The 15,679-nt window shown below is 36.3% G+C and overlaps 1 pseudogene; it reads right to left on the bottom strand.

The window, feature by feature from the left end:
• Positions 1 to 1,361: 1,361 nt before the first annotated feature.
• On the bottom strand, positions 1,362 to 9,344 carry LOC110686040 (annotated as a pseudogene).
• Positions 9,345 to 15,679: the final 6,335 nt, after the last annotated feature.

Raw genomic sequence — 15,679 nt, 5'->3', positions numbered from 1 at the left:
ATGAACTCAAATTGTTGTGCAGAAATTTTCATATATCCTGCAAGATGAGAAAAGCTACTACCGAATAATCATAATAATTGACATCAATATGAGTAAAACCAAATTGCAAATTGAAGTGTGGAAGACAAATATTTTCATAGCTTCAAATACATAATACACACAGTGAACAAAGGTAATGTTGAAAAAAAAAATGCAATGCACATACATATATTAAAACAAAACGTCAATCACTTTGAATAATTATTGCTTTTTTTATTTACACCTATCATCACAATTAAATAGGAGGGAATTTTGGATAATTAAATAGGAGGGAATTTTGGATAATGTGTATTCACTTTAGCATTGAGTCCAAAAGTCAGTCACTTTTCATTTTGATAGTTTCTGTATTCATAGGTTATAACTTATTTTTTAAATGGATATAGGTTATCTTATGAACTTTGATAGTTTCCGTATTTATAGGCCAACAACAGTAGTAGAGTATGCATTATTATCTTATACATGTTATTATACATATTTAGTGTAGTTCTTTCAAAAATAAAAAATAAAAAATAAAAAATCATTGATGACATCATAAATTAAAATGGCGGGAATTTTTTTAATGAGAAAGCGACACATAGGATAGGGAGGGGGATGTATGATGTCAGCAACGATTTATTTTAGTAATAGTTAATAGATAACAATGATAAATGTCACGATTTGAGCTTGACCTGAAGTCTCAACCTAAACCAAATCGATCTGACCTTAAATGACCCATTTTGAACTAATAGATCCGGAGTCTTGACCCGAAACTTGACCTAACCTGAAATTACTGAAATGACCCGATATGAACTTGACCCAAAGTACCGACTCGAAATCTGACCCTACCCAATCATCAATTGAGCCAAACATACCCGAGACCCGAATTGACCCGATCTTAACGACCCAACTGTTAGGTTGACCTAGAAAGGACTATTTCTTTTGCTTTTTAATTAGGCTTGTGATTACTTAAACTCTAAAGCTGCACATCTACACCTTTGAAATTCTACTTCCTCCTATTTACCCCCAACCCCCTTAATTTGATATCTAAGTTTCCTCTTAGTTTTCCTTTAAACATGTTTGATCTTTTTATTTACCCTGTATTTATCTGACGCCGTCAATTATGTTCAGTTGTTCATCCGTATAAATTATGAAATTTTTAAAAAGCTCTATACTACGAAATGTTAGATTTTGATGTACTCCTTAATTCAAAGTTACAAGTTCGCCCAAATTCAATGGAGTAACACTAAAACCTAGCAAGACCAGTAGGGCTCTTGGTAGTAAGGGCAAATTTGCAGTTGCAAATCAAATACGAAATACTTACATAATAGCAGCGGAATCATACATTAAACAAACACAAATTTCAGCTCAAATATATTAACCAAAAATGAAAATCAATAATAATAAATGGTATATTTCATCTCAGGGTTGGTTCTTTTTCCTTCAGAGCGACTAATTCTACAAAACTTGCTTCTATGTTCTTGTATCTAGAATAAACTACCTTGTTTTGTGAGCTTTGGAAAGCTTCTTTTTTCTCTTCTTAACGGCTTTCGGGGTTTTGTTCTTCCTAGCTTCTCTCTTCTCCTCTTTAACTTTCTTCTTGTTCTCCTTCCTGGAAGCCTTTATATATTCTGGGGACAGCTTGCTTTCCTTCCCTTCCAATTCACCAGAACTTCCACCCTCATCTTCGCTTTCATCTTCAGAATCTGATTCACTGACACTCAAATCAGAATGAGTAGCTGCTACTTGATTCCCATTCTTTTGGTCTTTCTGTGCAGTTGTACTAAGTGCCGACTTGAGTCCAGTGATGGTTTTGTAGTACATATCACCTGTATCCTTCCCACTAGTTAATCAAAATGCATCTTCCTCAGCATCTTTGACTTGTTCTAATGTTTTTGGGATGAATGACTGCGAATAAAACAGACATGAGAATAACAAAGAGAAAGTGATCTTCCATTTCAAACACCAAGGAAATGCATGCAATAAGCACGTGCCTGTATTATGGGATAAATTGTGGTTAAACGAACGTCATATGAATATATGATTATAATCAACAAAAAAGGTTACCTGAACAAATACAGAGTCTGCAATTTGCTCCTCAGCAGACATCACATCCCCTCTAGCTAAAATCTTTTGTTGTGCCTGAGAAATATTGCGAGGTTGATTTAGTTTGTTTACCAACAAAAGTTAAAAATGCATTAGGATAGATAATAAAAACAATGATAGATAATAAAAACAATGACAGTCTATGGCAACAGACGGTTTGTATACCTCTTCCAAATAAGTATCAACGGCTTCATCAGCAATGGTTGGATCCACAATGAAATCAAAAAGTTCTCGGATATTCATCACAGCCACACCATTTTTCCTAAAGAAATCCTGCATTTCAACAAAAAGTTTTACTTAAGAGTAAAAAAAGGGAGGTAAAAAGAAAGAAAAAGGAATCACAGCTATATTACTTACAGAAACATGAAGACAATCTTCACGTAAGAAATCAAGTGCATGAGGATGATCAAGGTCAACAGATTGCGAGACATCAATAATATACAAGTGACCCTGCAACCCATGTACATTTGATATAATTTTGTTTCATAGAGGTGTAGACAATCAAAGATAAGCATGATTTAAGCGTACCTCATAATATAGTATATTATACTCGCTGAGATCCCCATGTACCAGTTTACACTTCTGATACAGTGTCCGCATTGCTGTAATAATCTTGAAACAGAACGGGCAAAATAAAAGTAGTGTCATATATCCAATGGCAATATAAAAGATGGGGAATTGTTGATTAAGTTAACAGAACCCATATATTAACTGGTTAATGCTTTACTAGAAAAATAATTGAGCAAGGAACATTTGTAGTTTTAATAATCATAGCTATATACCCTGATGATCAGTAACAGAAAGCAAAAATGATAGTGCACTACTACAGGATTAGAAAGATTATTATCAACTTTTCGTGGAGGGAGGGAGAGGGGGGTAGATAAGAGAGAGTCAAGCTTTACCTCCACATAACTTTCTCGCAACTTGTCAAGAGATAAAGATGCGTCTTTGAGTCGAGGTGCTGCCCAACCTGCCTTGCCTGAAAAGCAAAAGGTTCAAAGGCATTGTAGGCATTATGGATCAGAATATATGTACAAATTTTGGAGTGCATAATACAAAAATATGCCTTCACTCCCATTTATAAAATAAATATATAGTCCTGCATTAATTTTGGCTGCATATCTATACTTGTATTAAAAAGTGTTCTTAATAAAGCATTTATGTCATGTATAACCCTTCTCATTCATCAAATTCATGCCACGTCATACACTTGGCAAAAAACATACACTACAATATGACAAGAAAATGTAATTATCATAGGGTTTGAACCTGGGACCAGCAAAATTTATACTTCGTATTAGAATGTTACCCACTGGTTGCTTACTGCACAAAAATACTACATAGTAACAGGTGAGTTTTTACTTTGTAATTTTTTTTAATGGTTCTTATGTTACTTGCTAAATTCCACTACGTATTGATTGCAAGACAAATTAAACTTTGTCCCCAATAACTTTGACAGCTAAAGTTTCTAATACTTGTTTTGAAAAAAATACTCAAGATAGAAAAAACACACTAGCCAAGCTAAATCAATTACTTCGTATAGGATTTCTAAACAATATTTACTGCACAATAAAAGCCAAACTCAACAATCCAGGGCATTGGGCCACATGCTAAAATTTTTATGAAAACTCATTACAGATTTGACCCTCTTCCTCACACTGTTGTAATTTCTCAACAAATACAAAGGTTAGAAAGCATACACTTGAGCCTGCAGCCCTGCAGTGACCTTTACTCTAAATAACTGACACACTAAACTCACTATTTCTGATATTTCCCAACCAGAGAACAAATTTTTAAAGTCACTATACTACACAGCTAGCAGATCTCAACAAGAGAAGAAGAAGCATAAAACTAGCAACCCAATTATCTTAAGTGGGTTTATACCCATCTGAGTTTTCCCCTTGGACAGTAAGCTGTGCACAATTTCAGCAAAAAGTACTAGAGAAGGCACCAAAGAGCTACAACAGGAGGAAGGGTGCTTTCTTGTCTTTGGCTGTCCAAATCACTTCAATTCCATCCAGGCCTAATCCATTTTTCAAATTTCAAGCTCATTTCAGGACAAGTGACAAATTGACAATATTGCTAAGAAATTGAAAACAGTTTCACCTGATTAAGAGCTACGGAGTTTGTTTGAACTTAAGCAGTGACCACTCAGCAAGCTTATGGCTTAACAACCCAATTTATGCATCCAACATAAATGGTCAAAGCCTCATTAATTCCATATATAGAAAATAATTGTGAATTTATAGGGCTGGTGACAACAGTTTACTACACTCATACCTGAAATTCAGGTATCCATATACAGGTACTTGGGTTGACATTATATAAACCTAACAGGTATAATTTAGCAGAATACACCATGTCAAGTATGTAAGGATTCCTACTCTGAGCTGAGCCAGATTATCTTCATGCAAGGTTCATATCAACCCAATCAATTACAAGGTTGAAAATCTCAAACCAAGCCCACTGGCCTCTTGTTGGGTTCCAGACTTCCAATTGAGTTGTCTTTTACATATCATAAGGCTAAATGTCAGTAAACGAGTCCAGGCAAGTTCATCTCAGATATTTGGTCTCTCCCTTTGTTAGTGAAGATTTCAAGCGTAGTTTGGAGAAAGGAGATGAAAGCATCATTTACTAGTGCTAATCAGAGTTTGAAAAGGCGCACCTCTGAGCGCTGAGGTGCAAGACGTTAGGGGGTCATGTGGTTTAGGCGAGGCAATTTTGATGAGAAGCAGCTAAGGCACACACCTGAGGTGCACAAAGATCTTTTCAGAATTTTTTTACTGTTTATATGTGCAAATTTTAACAATTCCTAGGAGGTTCCAGTCACAGGATGTTTCTGAGAAATACACAGAATAATACGTACAACTTTTTGGCCTCATAAAAGTCATACTTGAAAGCAAAGACAATCAGCCCCAAGGGAGAGCAAACTGATAATTTCTCTGGAATTACATTTAATAATATACAAGTAAAAAGGGAAATTTAATGAAATACCTATGAATTCCATGACTAAAACATGGAGTCTCAAAAGAATAGGTGTAGGACAGCGTAATCCTGCTGCTTTCAGCCTGCATTGATAAAATCATACACTCAATCAAAGTTGTTTAGCTTAATTTTCATAACTAAGAAAGAAAAGGAGACAACAATTGTTCTCTTTATCGCATCAGATCACTATAAGTGTAAACAAGAAAGATAAATTACTCTGCTAGAGTGCTAGTAGTATGAAGCTTCTAAAATGCGTGTTAAAAGTTATCATCAAAATATAAGCGTGACAAGTGTGACCGTCGAGTGAAGTAAAGATAAATATAGTACATGAAAAATTAGCACGAATCAGACACAATCAGGTTTCAATTATTTCATGAATTTTCCCATGTGTTAACAATTATGAGTTGCAACAATCTATAGTTCTATACAATATTGACCAAGCCTGTTTTAGCAGTCAGCAAAATAGCAAATTGGCAATTCTTTCAACTCCATTCATCCACAAAAAATTATGACTCTGAATAAAATTTTGGTGGAGATAACATAGAAACAAATTGGATGGAATGCTTTGACTAGCATACGGAACCTACAGATTCACATAGCCACAGATATACACAGATTTTTTTACCATCCAGAAGAGCTATGAATTTGTGATCAAGCCATATACCATCAATCAAAATGTTTTGGCCAGAATCTTATCATACTAAGCACTCAAGCACAATGAAGACTATCTCCAGTTAAATATGAAAAGCAAAGTACCTTATAAGATTCCTCATTTCTTTCTCTGCCCATGTCTTGACCATTTTCCGAGGATTGTGCTTACAATACCCATATCTGAAACGATAGTAACCTTGCACATATCTATCTCTATCCCTGATTTAAAAAAGGGGGGAAATGCAATGAGTTGAAATTGGCAAACAAATAGAAGAATAGTATCTTTGTATTCTTTTAACATTGTAAATTGGAGACCTCTTTGTTTTTTTTCCTCTTTGTGATAGTTATTGATACTTTTTAAAAAAAATCATCAGTTATACAATTTGCTTCAGTAATTAAAACTATATAAATATATTAAGAATTCAACTATTCAAGGCTTGGTAACTCAAAGAGAAAAATGATAGGTTTATGAAGCAGAGTTTGATGAAAAGCAATGCCTTTACAATATATACTCCCTCCACATTCTTTAAGTATTCATGTGTTTTGCTTTTTACTATTTACTTCTAATCAGCTCATTATGCAGTTAACTTTGATAGTAATATGAAAAGCAAAAGAAGCTCCATACTCGTTCAAAATTTACTTGTTTAAAAACTCCCAAGTAGTTGGTTCAGCATGAATTGTCGCAGATATGCACAGTTTCCTGTTTATGGCATGAATTGTCCCTAATGCATATTATGTAGTTTAAGTCATCACCATCTACATACAGACTTAACCTACACCCAAGAGGCCAAGAATTTCTAGAAACTCTATATAAATAGTCACTGACATTCCTCAGCATTCACATGTCAGATCATTCACTAATGAAAAATGTTGAAATATCATTTTACTTACTTAAACACCAAAACTGAAGTTTTGTAAACTTTAACAGCTAATTCATCACCATCAGATTTTGTTGCATGGTAAACATTAGCCTGCAAAAATAAAAGCATATTCATATAATTAGCTGTTACATTACACATACAACAAACGGTTAAATCTAGAGATAGATGATATAGTACAATTAAGATAATAAAAATATTTTACCTCCTTCCCAGTTGATATACAACCATTTATATCATTAAAAACCCCACGATTCAACATCTTGAAGAGAACCATCCGAGTCCTGGGGTCAATAGCCTGGTATACAATAAGATTATTGTAGAATGTAGACATTAAGAAACCAGAATAACAAGATCAGCAAAGCACAAGGTTTAAGTTTAACTGTTTTTAAAGGCTCTAAATCAGAGGTAGTAAATGTATCAGTTGACCCATGTGATGCCTAATCATCAAATAACATGTTAAACAGAAGTTACATCACTGGCACCGTAAAAAAATACAGCACCTGATATGAAGGAAAGGGGACTATATTTAAATATTAAAAAAAAATAACCAAAAAGTCCAAAAAAAAAAGGTAAACTTAGACAAACCGCTTCAAGAAATAAAAAGTAGTACCATAATGTACCCACCTGTTCAACAGTTGCACGATCAGCTTTCTCCGTGTTCTTTGTTTTACCAATAGCCATCCCCCGTACACTCTCACGAATTGCAGTAGTGACTGAGTTGGACATCCCAACATTTGTCCTGCCCTCCCATTCCTGTAAAAACAAAGAAACATAAATCAAAATACTCAAACGTCATTGAAGCAATGAACTTAGGATGACCACAAAGTCTACAATAATAAATCCCCCTACCATTCTCCATCACTGTTACAGGAGGTTTTAATTAAAACTGATTTTGGCAGGAAAGTTTGTTAAGCTTGTTAATTTTGAAATTTTGTCGTTTTTCAGTTTGTTAGAAGTGGGAATCTTTTCTGTTAGAGTTTGTGTAGCTGTAATGAAGTGTGCTTAGGCATATTAATACTGCTTGAGTTGTAATTGAAGGTTAAGAAATGAATTACATTGAACCTATCCTTCTCTCTCTATTCTGTTATTCCCCTTTTTCCTGCTCTTTCTATTTCTCAAATTCTGGAAATCTATTGAGTTTTGCAAATCAGAGCTCAGATAAGGATTCCTCCCTTATCAATCACCCCCCCTCCCCCAACAAACACACATACAAAAAAATTACACAAACAAAAGAGTTGAATTGTAGGATTAACAATAACCCAAATTAATAGGGTGTTTTAAGTGCCAATTCCAAAATGAAATTACAATGTATAGACAACATTTAAAAAAGTACTTCTTATCAAATCCTCCACAATTTTGAGCGCAACTAAGCATTTGTGAAAGATCCCATTTGGCAGGTTATTCAATGAATCATAATCATATCATCAAGAAAGAACTCGCATAGATACCAACAATCTCAAAAACTAATAACCAAAGAAGCGTAAATAAAAAATAGAATGAGAAGATGAAGCTATGGATACAAGTATACAACGGATACATGGATATTTATACCTCTAGAGGAGAAGGACGGATGTGATGAGTAAACTTCTGGGTACGATTCGAGAGAGGCTGAAATGTTGAAGAGCTTAGCCTAGACAATGCCCCTCCATGAGCATTAGGCCGTCGAGCATTAAGAGTGATTGATCCGCCTTCATAACCACCCTCATCGATGTCCTTTAAATCCAACCAATCCAAAGCCTCCCCAATATCAGAATCTGAAGACCAACCCTCCTCTTCCTCCTCTTCTTCTTCCCCTTCTACTTCTACCTCTGCTTCCCTGTTTGGTTCATCATTGAGCTTCGCCACCATTCTTTCTTCTTCCTTGAACTCTACGACATTGTCTAACATTTTTGACACTCACTAGCCTACAATCGAATAAATTCAGCAATTATCATATCAAGAATGCTTTACTTGCGAATAGCACAACAGAATTCCAAAAGTAAAAAGGCAGATAAATTCATCCCCTAGAATTTACATATATCACATATTTTGTGACTTCCCTCCACCTCCCTTCGAAAAAATCATAAGCTTTTGTTTTTGTCTTCCGATTATAGCATGTAAAATCATAATAATATTTTTTGAGAGAAAACACAAAATAATGTAAGCAAAGAATTAGAACCTCTAATCAATTAGATACATAATCAAGCACAGTAATGAATAATAACACTAAATTCAATAGTCAATAATAATTACACAATACAAATTGAACATACTAAGTTTAACAGCAAGTGATTCTAAATTAAATTAAAATAAATCAGCAATTTAAAACAAACTAAAATTACATACTGAAAAATTCTAGCAACAAAATTGCTCGTAATAATCTTTCATAACTTGAGTAATTATAACAAATAGTTCAATAGTCCACCTTAAAAGAACCCTAAATCGACAATACTGACTATTAGTGTGAAACTATAACCTAGATTGTGAAATTGATATTCGACGCTTAAAAAAAAGCTTACCTCAGAACTTGATTCAATGGAGAGAGAGAAAGCTCAGAAGTTGCTTCAATGGAGGATACAGAGTACGCTTCAATGGAGGAGAGAAAGGGGTGCAGCGTAAACCAAAGAAGCAAGCATAAGGACACAGGGGCAGCGTTGGCGTTTGAAGAGAGAAACGGTTGATTTGGTTTTGTGTTTTAGGGTCGTAACTCGTAAGGGGTAATTTTTTTTTTTTTTTTTTTTTTTTTTTTTTTTTTTATACGTACGAGAGGGGGCATAATAACGAGAAAAAAATACAACATGTGTATGTTTCTCAAAAGGGTATTTTGGTGTTTTTGGTAAAAAAAATTCCCACTATTCTTAACTTCTCTCTCCTCAATCATAAACATTGAGTAGTTATCAACAATTGGAAATCCAATATTTCTTCAACAATGGAGGGAAAAATTTCAAACAATGGCAAAATCCTACCATTTGAGGTTAACCATACCTTTATTTATATATTTTTCTTAGGGTTTTTCATTAAATTTGACGGCGAAGGCGCCGGATATGGTGGTGTTATGGTTGCGGTTTGTTGTGGTATTAGTGTTGTCGGGAATGGAGTTGGTTATGGTGATGGGGTTCGTCTTCCATGAATGATTCGAAAGGTTGAAGAAGGAAGGATGAAAATGGAAGGGGGATGAAAATGGAAGGAGGAGAAAAAGATGACTCAGCAAGAAAAAATAATAAAATATTAAAAAAATTTATCATTATTTACGTATTTGCCATTTTGAAAAACTGGGGCAAGCTCCATAATAACACCCCAAATACAAAACAAACAAACTAGGAGAACAAGAAAGCAAAACAAAAGTAAACACACTACAGAGTACTAGGCTAGATCACCATAACAGTGGAGCATCATTATCGGGTGGATGTGTTTAATGCAACCGTAGATCAGCAATTGCAAGAGCTAAATAGTTGCTTTAGTGAACGAACAACAGAGCTACTTACTTTAAGTGCGTCTTTGAGTCATATTGATGGATATAAGCAATTTAATGTGGAAAATATTTCCCTCCTTGTAGAGAAATACTATCATGAGGACTTTTCAGAGTATGAAAAATCACAAACTTGAACAATTTTATTGTGATGTTCCTAAGCACCCGAATATGAAGGACTTGAGTACCATTACTGATTTTTGTAGAAGTTTGTGGAGACTAGGAAATCAGTTGTTTATCCATTAGCGATAGATTGATTCGGCTTATTTTAACCCTTCCGGTTAGCACATCAACTACAGAAAGAGCTTTCTCGGCAATAAAAATTGTGAAAACTAGTTTTCGAAATAAGATGGAAGATGACTTTCTTTCCAATTACTTGCTAGTGTATATCGAGAAGGAGATTGCTCGAAAATTCGAAATAAAGTCGATCATAGATGACTTTTATTCTATGAAACCTAGGAGAGCTCGTGTTAAGTGATTAGTATATTTTTATTTTTAATACGCACTTCAAATTTTTACGGACCTTTTTATTTTAATGGTTTTTGTTGAATTTTTTTTTTACCAAGTTACATATGCATCGGCCACCCCTTCGAAATTTTTCTTGTTACGCCACTGCTACTAGCATCCTATGAAAGGAATGGTGTCCTTCCAACAAGTGTATTCTTCCGATAAAGGGTTCAGAATTATTACAGAGTTAACTTCAGTAAGATCAAGTGATCGGAATGCCTAGGTGGAGGCCGCTTCCGATCAGTAATATCGAGGTACAATTGATATTACAGCTTAATCTTAACTGAACCCTTTGGGTCGAACCCAATCGAATCACCGATCCGAGACGACGAATTAATCCAAAAGGATTTAATGAGTCGACAGAGTTTTACGAATACAGACGTCGGAAATCGAGCCTAGGGCGTCGAGACTGAGCGTCGCAAAATCACAAAGCGACAAGTATAAAAATAGCCCTAGCACCGCACTGGCCTAGCCGTGTGGATGCTAGGCTAGTTCAAGCTAGCATGCACCTAGCATGGCTAGGCGCAAGCCTAAGCACACTAGGTGTGTTAGGCGCACCAGGAGCACCTGGCAGCCTATCGCAAGCACTAGGCAGCCCATCGCAGCACAAGCACAACACCATCGCATGGCTAGGCCAATGCGTGTGTGCGTGTGCTTGTGCCTTATCCTATCGCATCAACACAGCAAGCATGCCTGCGCACATGCGTGCCTTCGCATGGCACTACATCGCAGCATGCGTGCCTGGGTGCTAGGCACCATCGCAGGCCCCTCGCACAAGCACAGCACCATGGTAGGCCTTGTGTGCGTGTGCGTGTGCGAGGAAGGCATAGCAGCAGCAGCAGCATACGAGTGGTGCGAGGCTGATGTGTGTGACTAGCAAGGCAAGGGGCCAGCATGCGTGGCTCGCTAGCAGCACGCATACTGGTTGTGCTAGCAATGGTGCGAGGTCAGTGCGTGATGCGTGGTGCATGGTGCAAGGCTAATGCGCATGATGCGAGGCAAGGGGGCCAGCATGCGTGGCTCGCTAGTAGCACGCATGCTAGCCATGCTAGCAATGGTGCGAGAGATGCAGCGAGAGATGCGAGGCACAGCACCAGAGCCAGCACGCACCAGCGCCAGCACACAGCACCAGCACAGCCCAGCACCAGCACGCACTGGCTGGTTGGGGTGCTGGGCAGCAAGGCAGTGCTAGCTGGCAGCCCTAGCTGGCACGCTAGCTGGCAGCCAGCTATCCTTCCTTGACCCGGGTTTGTGCATGGATGTGGGGACCAAATCAAGGCCTTGGGGAGCAAGGCAAATGGTCCCCCCCTCCTAGCCTTGGCCATCACTCAAGCATGTGATTGTGCCACTTGTCACAATGTGATTAAGTTGATTATTTATTTAATTTAGAATTAAATAAATTGTTGATTTTACCAACTCTCCCACATTGATGGGAGATTGGAAATCAAGGATGCATTTCCCTATAAATACCAAAGGCATGGTATTGGGAAATACACAACCTTGAGTGGAATTAAAAAGGCAACTCTTATAATTAGAGTAAACCTTTGATTCGTAAAACTCATAGTTTTGTTTTGTCCAGGTTTTGACTAACCTTCAAGACTTAGGACGCTCGGGTCGGGTCGAGGGTACGATCCGTCGGAGATCTCGTGGTTTCGAATTTTGAAGTAAGAGCTCTTCGGGAGCGAAGCACGCAACAAAGGTATAATTCTTGTTCTTAGTCTTGTTTGATTAAGTTTATTATGCTTGTTAATTGCTTTAATTAAGGGGCGGGTCTTGGGGGTTTCCTTCCGCGTAGTGTCGGGTCACTACGAAACCCTACATCCTAACCCCTAAGCTGATCGGGAGCTTGGTGGGCATGATGTCCTGTGTAGTTATGTCAGTGGGGCGGGTCAAATAGGAGACCCGCCCCAACAGGGCGAGGATGGGCCTTGGTTTGGCGGGTGATGGGGCGAGGATGAGGATAAAAACCATACCCGCCATGGGTGATGGAGCAAGGGTGGATTTTAGGTTGTACCCGCCCCATACCTGCCCCGCCCCACCCGCCCCACTTCGTACTCGCCCCATCCCCACCCACCCCACTTCGTACCCGCCCCATCCCCACATCCATGTATTTTTAAAAACAAAATTATATAATTTTATACTATTTTATAAAAAAAAATTATGTAAAATAAAATAGTAAATATAATACTTTGTAATACACTTATATTATAAACAAAAAAATGTGTAATATTAACAATAATTTTTTTCTCTTTGCAATCTTTATTAATTATGAAGGATTGTGTATTTGGGAGGCGGGGATTAGGCGGGTCTTAGGTGGGGGTTGGGGCGGGGATGGTTTTAGAATTGTACCTGCAGGGGCGGGGACGGAGATGAATTTAAGACTCATTGTGGGGATGAGGATGGAAAATTTAGATGGGGATGGGGATGGGGATGGGAAGACCAACATCCACCCCGCCCCATTGACATCCCTAGTCCTGTGGAATTTGGAAGCCAACCCCTTTGATTGCAATATTAGTGATATCTCCCCCTGCGCGGGTGTTTTAAGTTCTATGTATGTTAAACCTATGACTTTTATGTATTATATAGAGGACCTACCAACTCCTATGGCTTGTAATAACTCAAACCTAGCTTATTCGGAGCACCCTTAATCTAGTCTTCAAACCAAAAACCCTTTTTTATAAAAAAAATTAAAAAAAAAAGACACTACTAAGGCCTAAGAAGAAACGACCTTAGGTACTAAATGCAGGTACCAAACTACCTAGATGCAAGAGAAAGTAATTTTTATGAAAAATTAGATTTCCAATCTTACCCTTTTTTAAAAATATACTCTTTCAAGACTTTCAGAGTTCCAACCCTAAAATTATACATAGTATATAATCATCCCTTTCATTCCACTTGTACACATATTTCAGCTTCTTTGACCTTTCATTTTTTTTTCTAGTCACTTTCATGAATTATAAATTATAAGGCAATAGTTTTCACGAGCGTACTTGACATTTTTATGGAAACTAAACTACCTAATTATGAAATATAACAACAATTTGTTAAGTCAACCGATAATTAAACAACCAAATTTTTTTTTAAGAGATGAGCTTACTGTAGAATTGTCTTGGAGAAGATTATAGTAGACATTAAGAGAAGGGGGGAAGGAGTGAAGAATCTACTGTATTGAGGGAAACAATTGTATTGATTTAGAAGAGGTTACTTTTGTCTTTTTTTTTTTTTTTTTTAAAAAAAAATCTTTTCTGCATTTAGGAAAATTGTACTACATTTAATACTTGTGTTATTTATTTTGACAACACTTAAATTGACATACACTATAGTACTATACTAGTTCTTGGCTTAAATTTGACTTGCACTATACTACATTTATGTTATTAAGAGATAGTTTTCTTTCTATCTCCAGAAAACCCAATTCTTATCCTCCTGAGTCCTGGCTCCTACCACCTCTTCCGATCTACTGCCTTCCTTCTCTCACAAATTCGGCGTTCTTCTCCATGCCATCGCCAGCGAGCCCTATGATCCATGGTTTTGCTTTAATTTTTGCTTTTCCACTCAGTTTCTTCATAGTAAAGATGACGAAGGAGATCAAAGTGCGTTATGTCCTTTAATTTCATTGGAGGTTTAAATAATTTTGGCACGATCATCAAGTGTGTTGGGTTCCAATTATCAAACGAAACAAGAATTGAAGTCAAGGTTCTTCTTAACGCCATCAGCGAAAGGAATTTCGTTAACCATTTTCCCGACGGTAAAGGTGAAGTTAAGGCTAGATTTTCTCCCTAAATCCAAGGTTAGGCTTAAGTGAGGTGGTTCTTCTAGCGCAGGGCGCCTAAGAATGAGAAGGTCTACCATGCATTTGGATTTTATTTTTTCCTTTTTTTTTTGGGAAAATATGGTATTTTATTCCAAGAGAAGAGAAAAGTTTCAACTACAATAAGCAAAAGTTGCCACTACCCCAAACACCACAAGCCTTAAAGGAAACCAACCTCGCCCAAGGTTTTGAAATCCTATTACCACCTTCAATGAAGGGAATGTGTTGTTGAGAGGGAAGGCCAGTTTGCTTAACTTGTTATGTCTTGGTTGCGAGATGATATGAGTATTCATTCAGTTGCTATATATCATCCCATACATTGTTCGTATTTGTAACGACATAGTTAGTTATCGCTATTAATTTCAATCTAGAATTGAAGGAGGCTCCCCATCTTTAGTGTTCGGGTTCAGCATGAAAAGTCCTCCAATTTCTTGTTCTCTTTGTTGGTAGAGTTACAAGATGAGAACCTGTATTTTGGTGCAAGGTTCTCATAGCAGAGTCATTAAAATATATGACTATCTTGGTTTGGTTTCCGGACGCCTAAGAATTGAAGTAGCTATGATTTCTGATCCGTGGTAGTAGAGTGGTGTCAAGGGTACTTTTTTCATCAATAAGGTGCATTCATCTTTCGATTGTTACAACTCTCAACAGTTTTTATAAAGGTGAAAAAAAATAAAAACTTGTGAAGATCTAGTTCACAATTTTATTATTTTTCTTTTAAAATAGAATATTTTTTTCAAAAATTGTATAGCATTTTGGACGGAAATTTTTTCACCAAATTATAAGTGTCCTATCCGGTGATTACTTTAGTACATAGTATAGTAGATTAGAAAAAATTATAAAAATTGATATTAATTAATAATGTACTAATCAAGACGAACTAAACTAGATCTCATATGACTATATTGGTCGGGTTCTTAAATATATATATATATAGAGAGAGAGAGAGAGAGAGAAATTCAGAAGATTTCATCTTATTTTAAATAGTAAAAAATTCTAAATGAGAAGATTCATTTGAAACGGATGGATAATTGTATTATTGTGAGCCAGGTATACATAACTTATTATTTTTTCGAAAATTCGTAATATATAATTTATCAATAATAATGACCATGATGATAATAATTATAAAGATTTAATATTAATAAGGTACTCATTAAAACGAATTAAACTAAATCTCATATGACTATGTTGGTTCTTATATATAGAGAGAATTTTTTATTTTTTTATATTAAACCGTCAAAAGCTTATAAATGAGAGATCATTATGAAATGG

Source organism: Chenopodium quinoa, unplaced genomic scaffold (assembly GCF_001683475.1).
Source record: "Chenopodium quinoa cultivar QQ74 unplaced genomic scaffold, ASM168347v1, whole genome shotgun sequence".
NCBI lineage: Eukaryota > Viridiplantae > Streptophyta > Magnoliopsida > Caryophyllales > Amaranthaceae > Chenopodium > Chenopodium quinoa.
The sequence above is the reverse complement of the archived record's forward strand: the minus strand, read 5'-3'. Positions and strand labels throughout refer to the sequence as shown.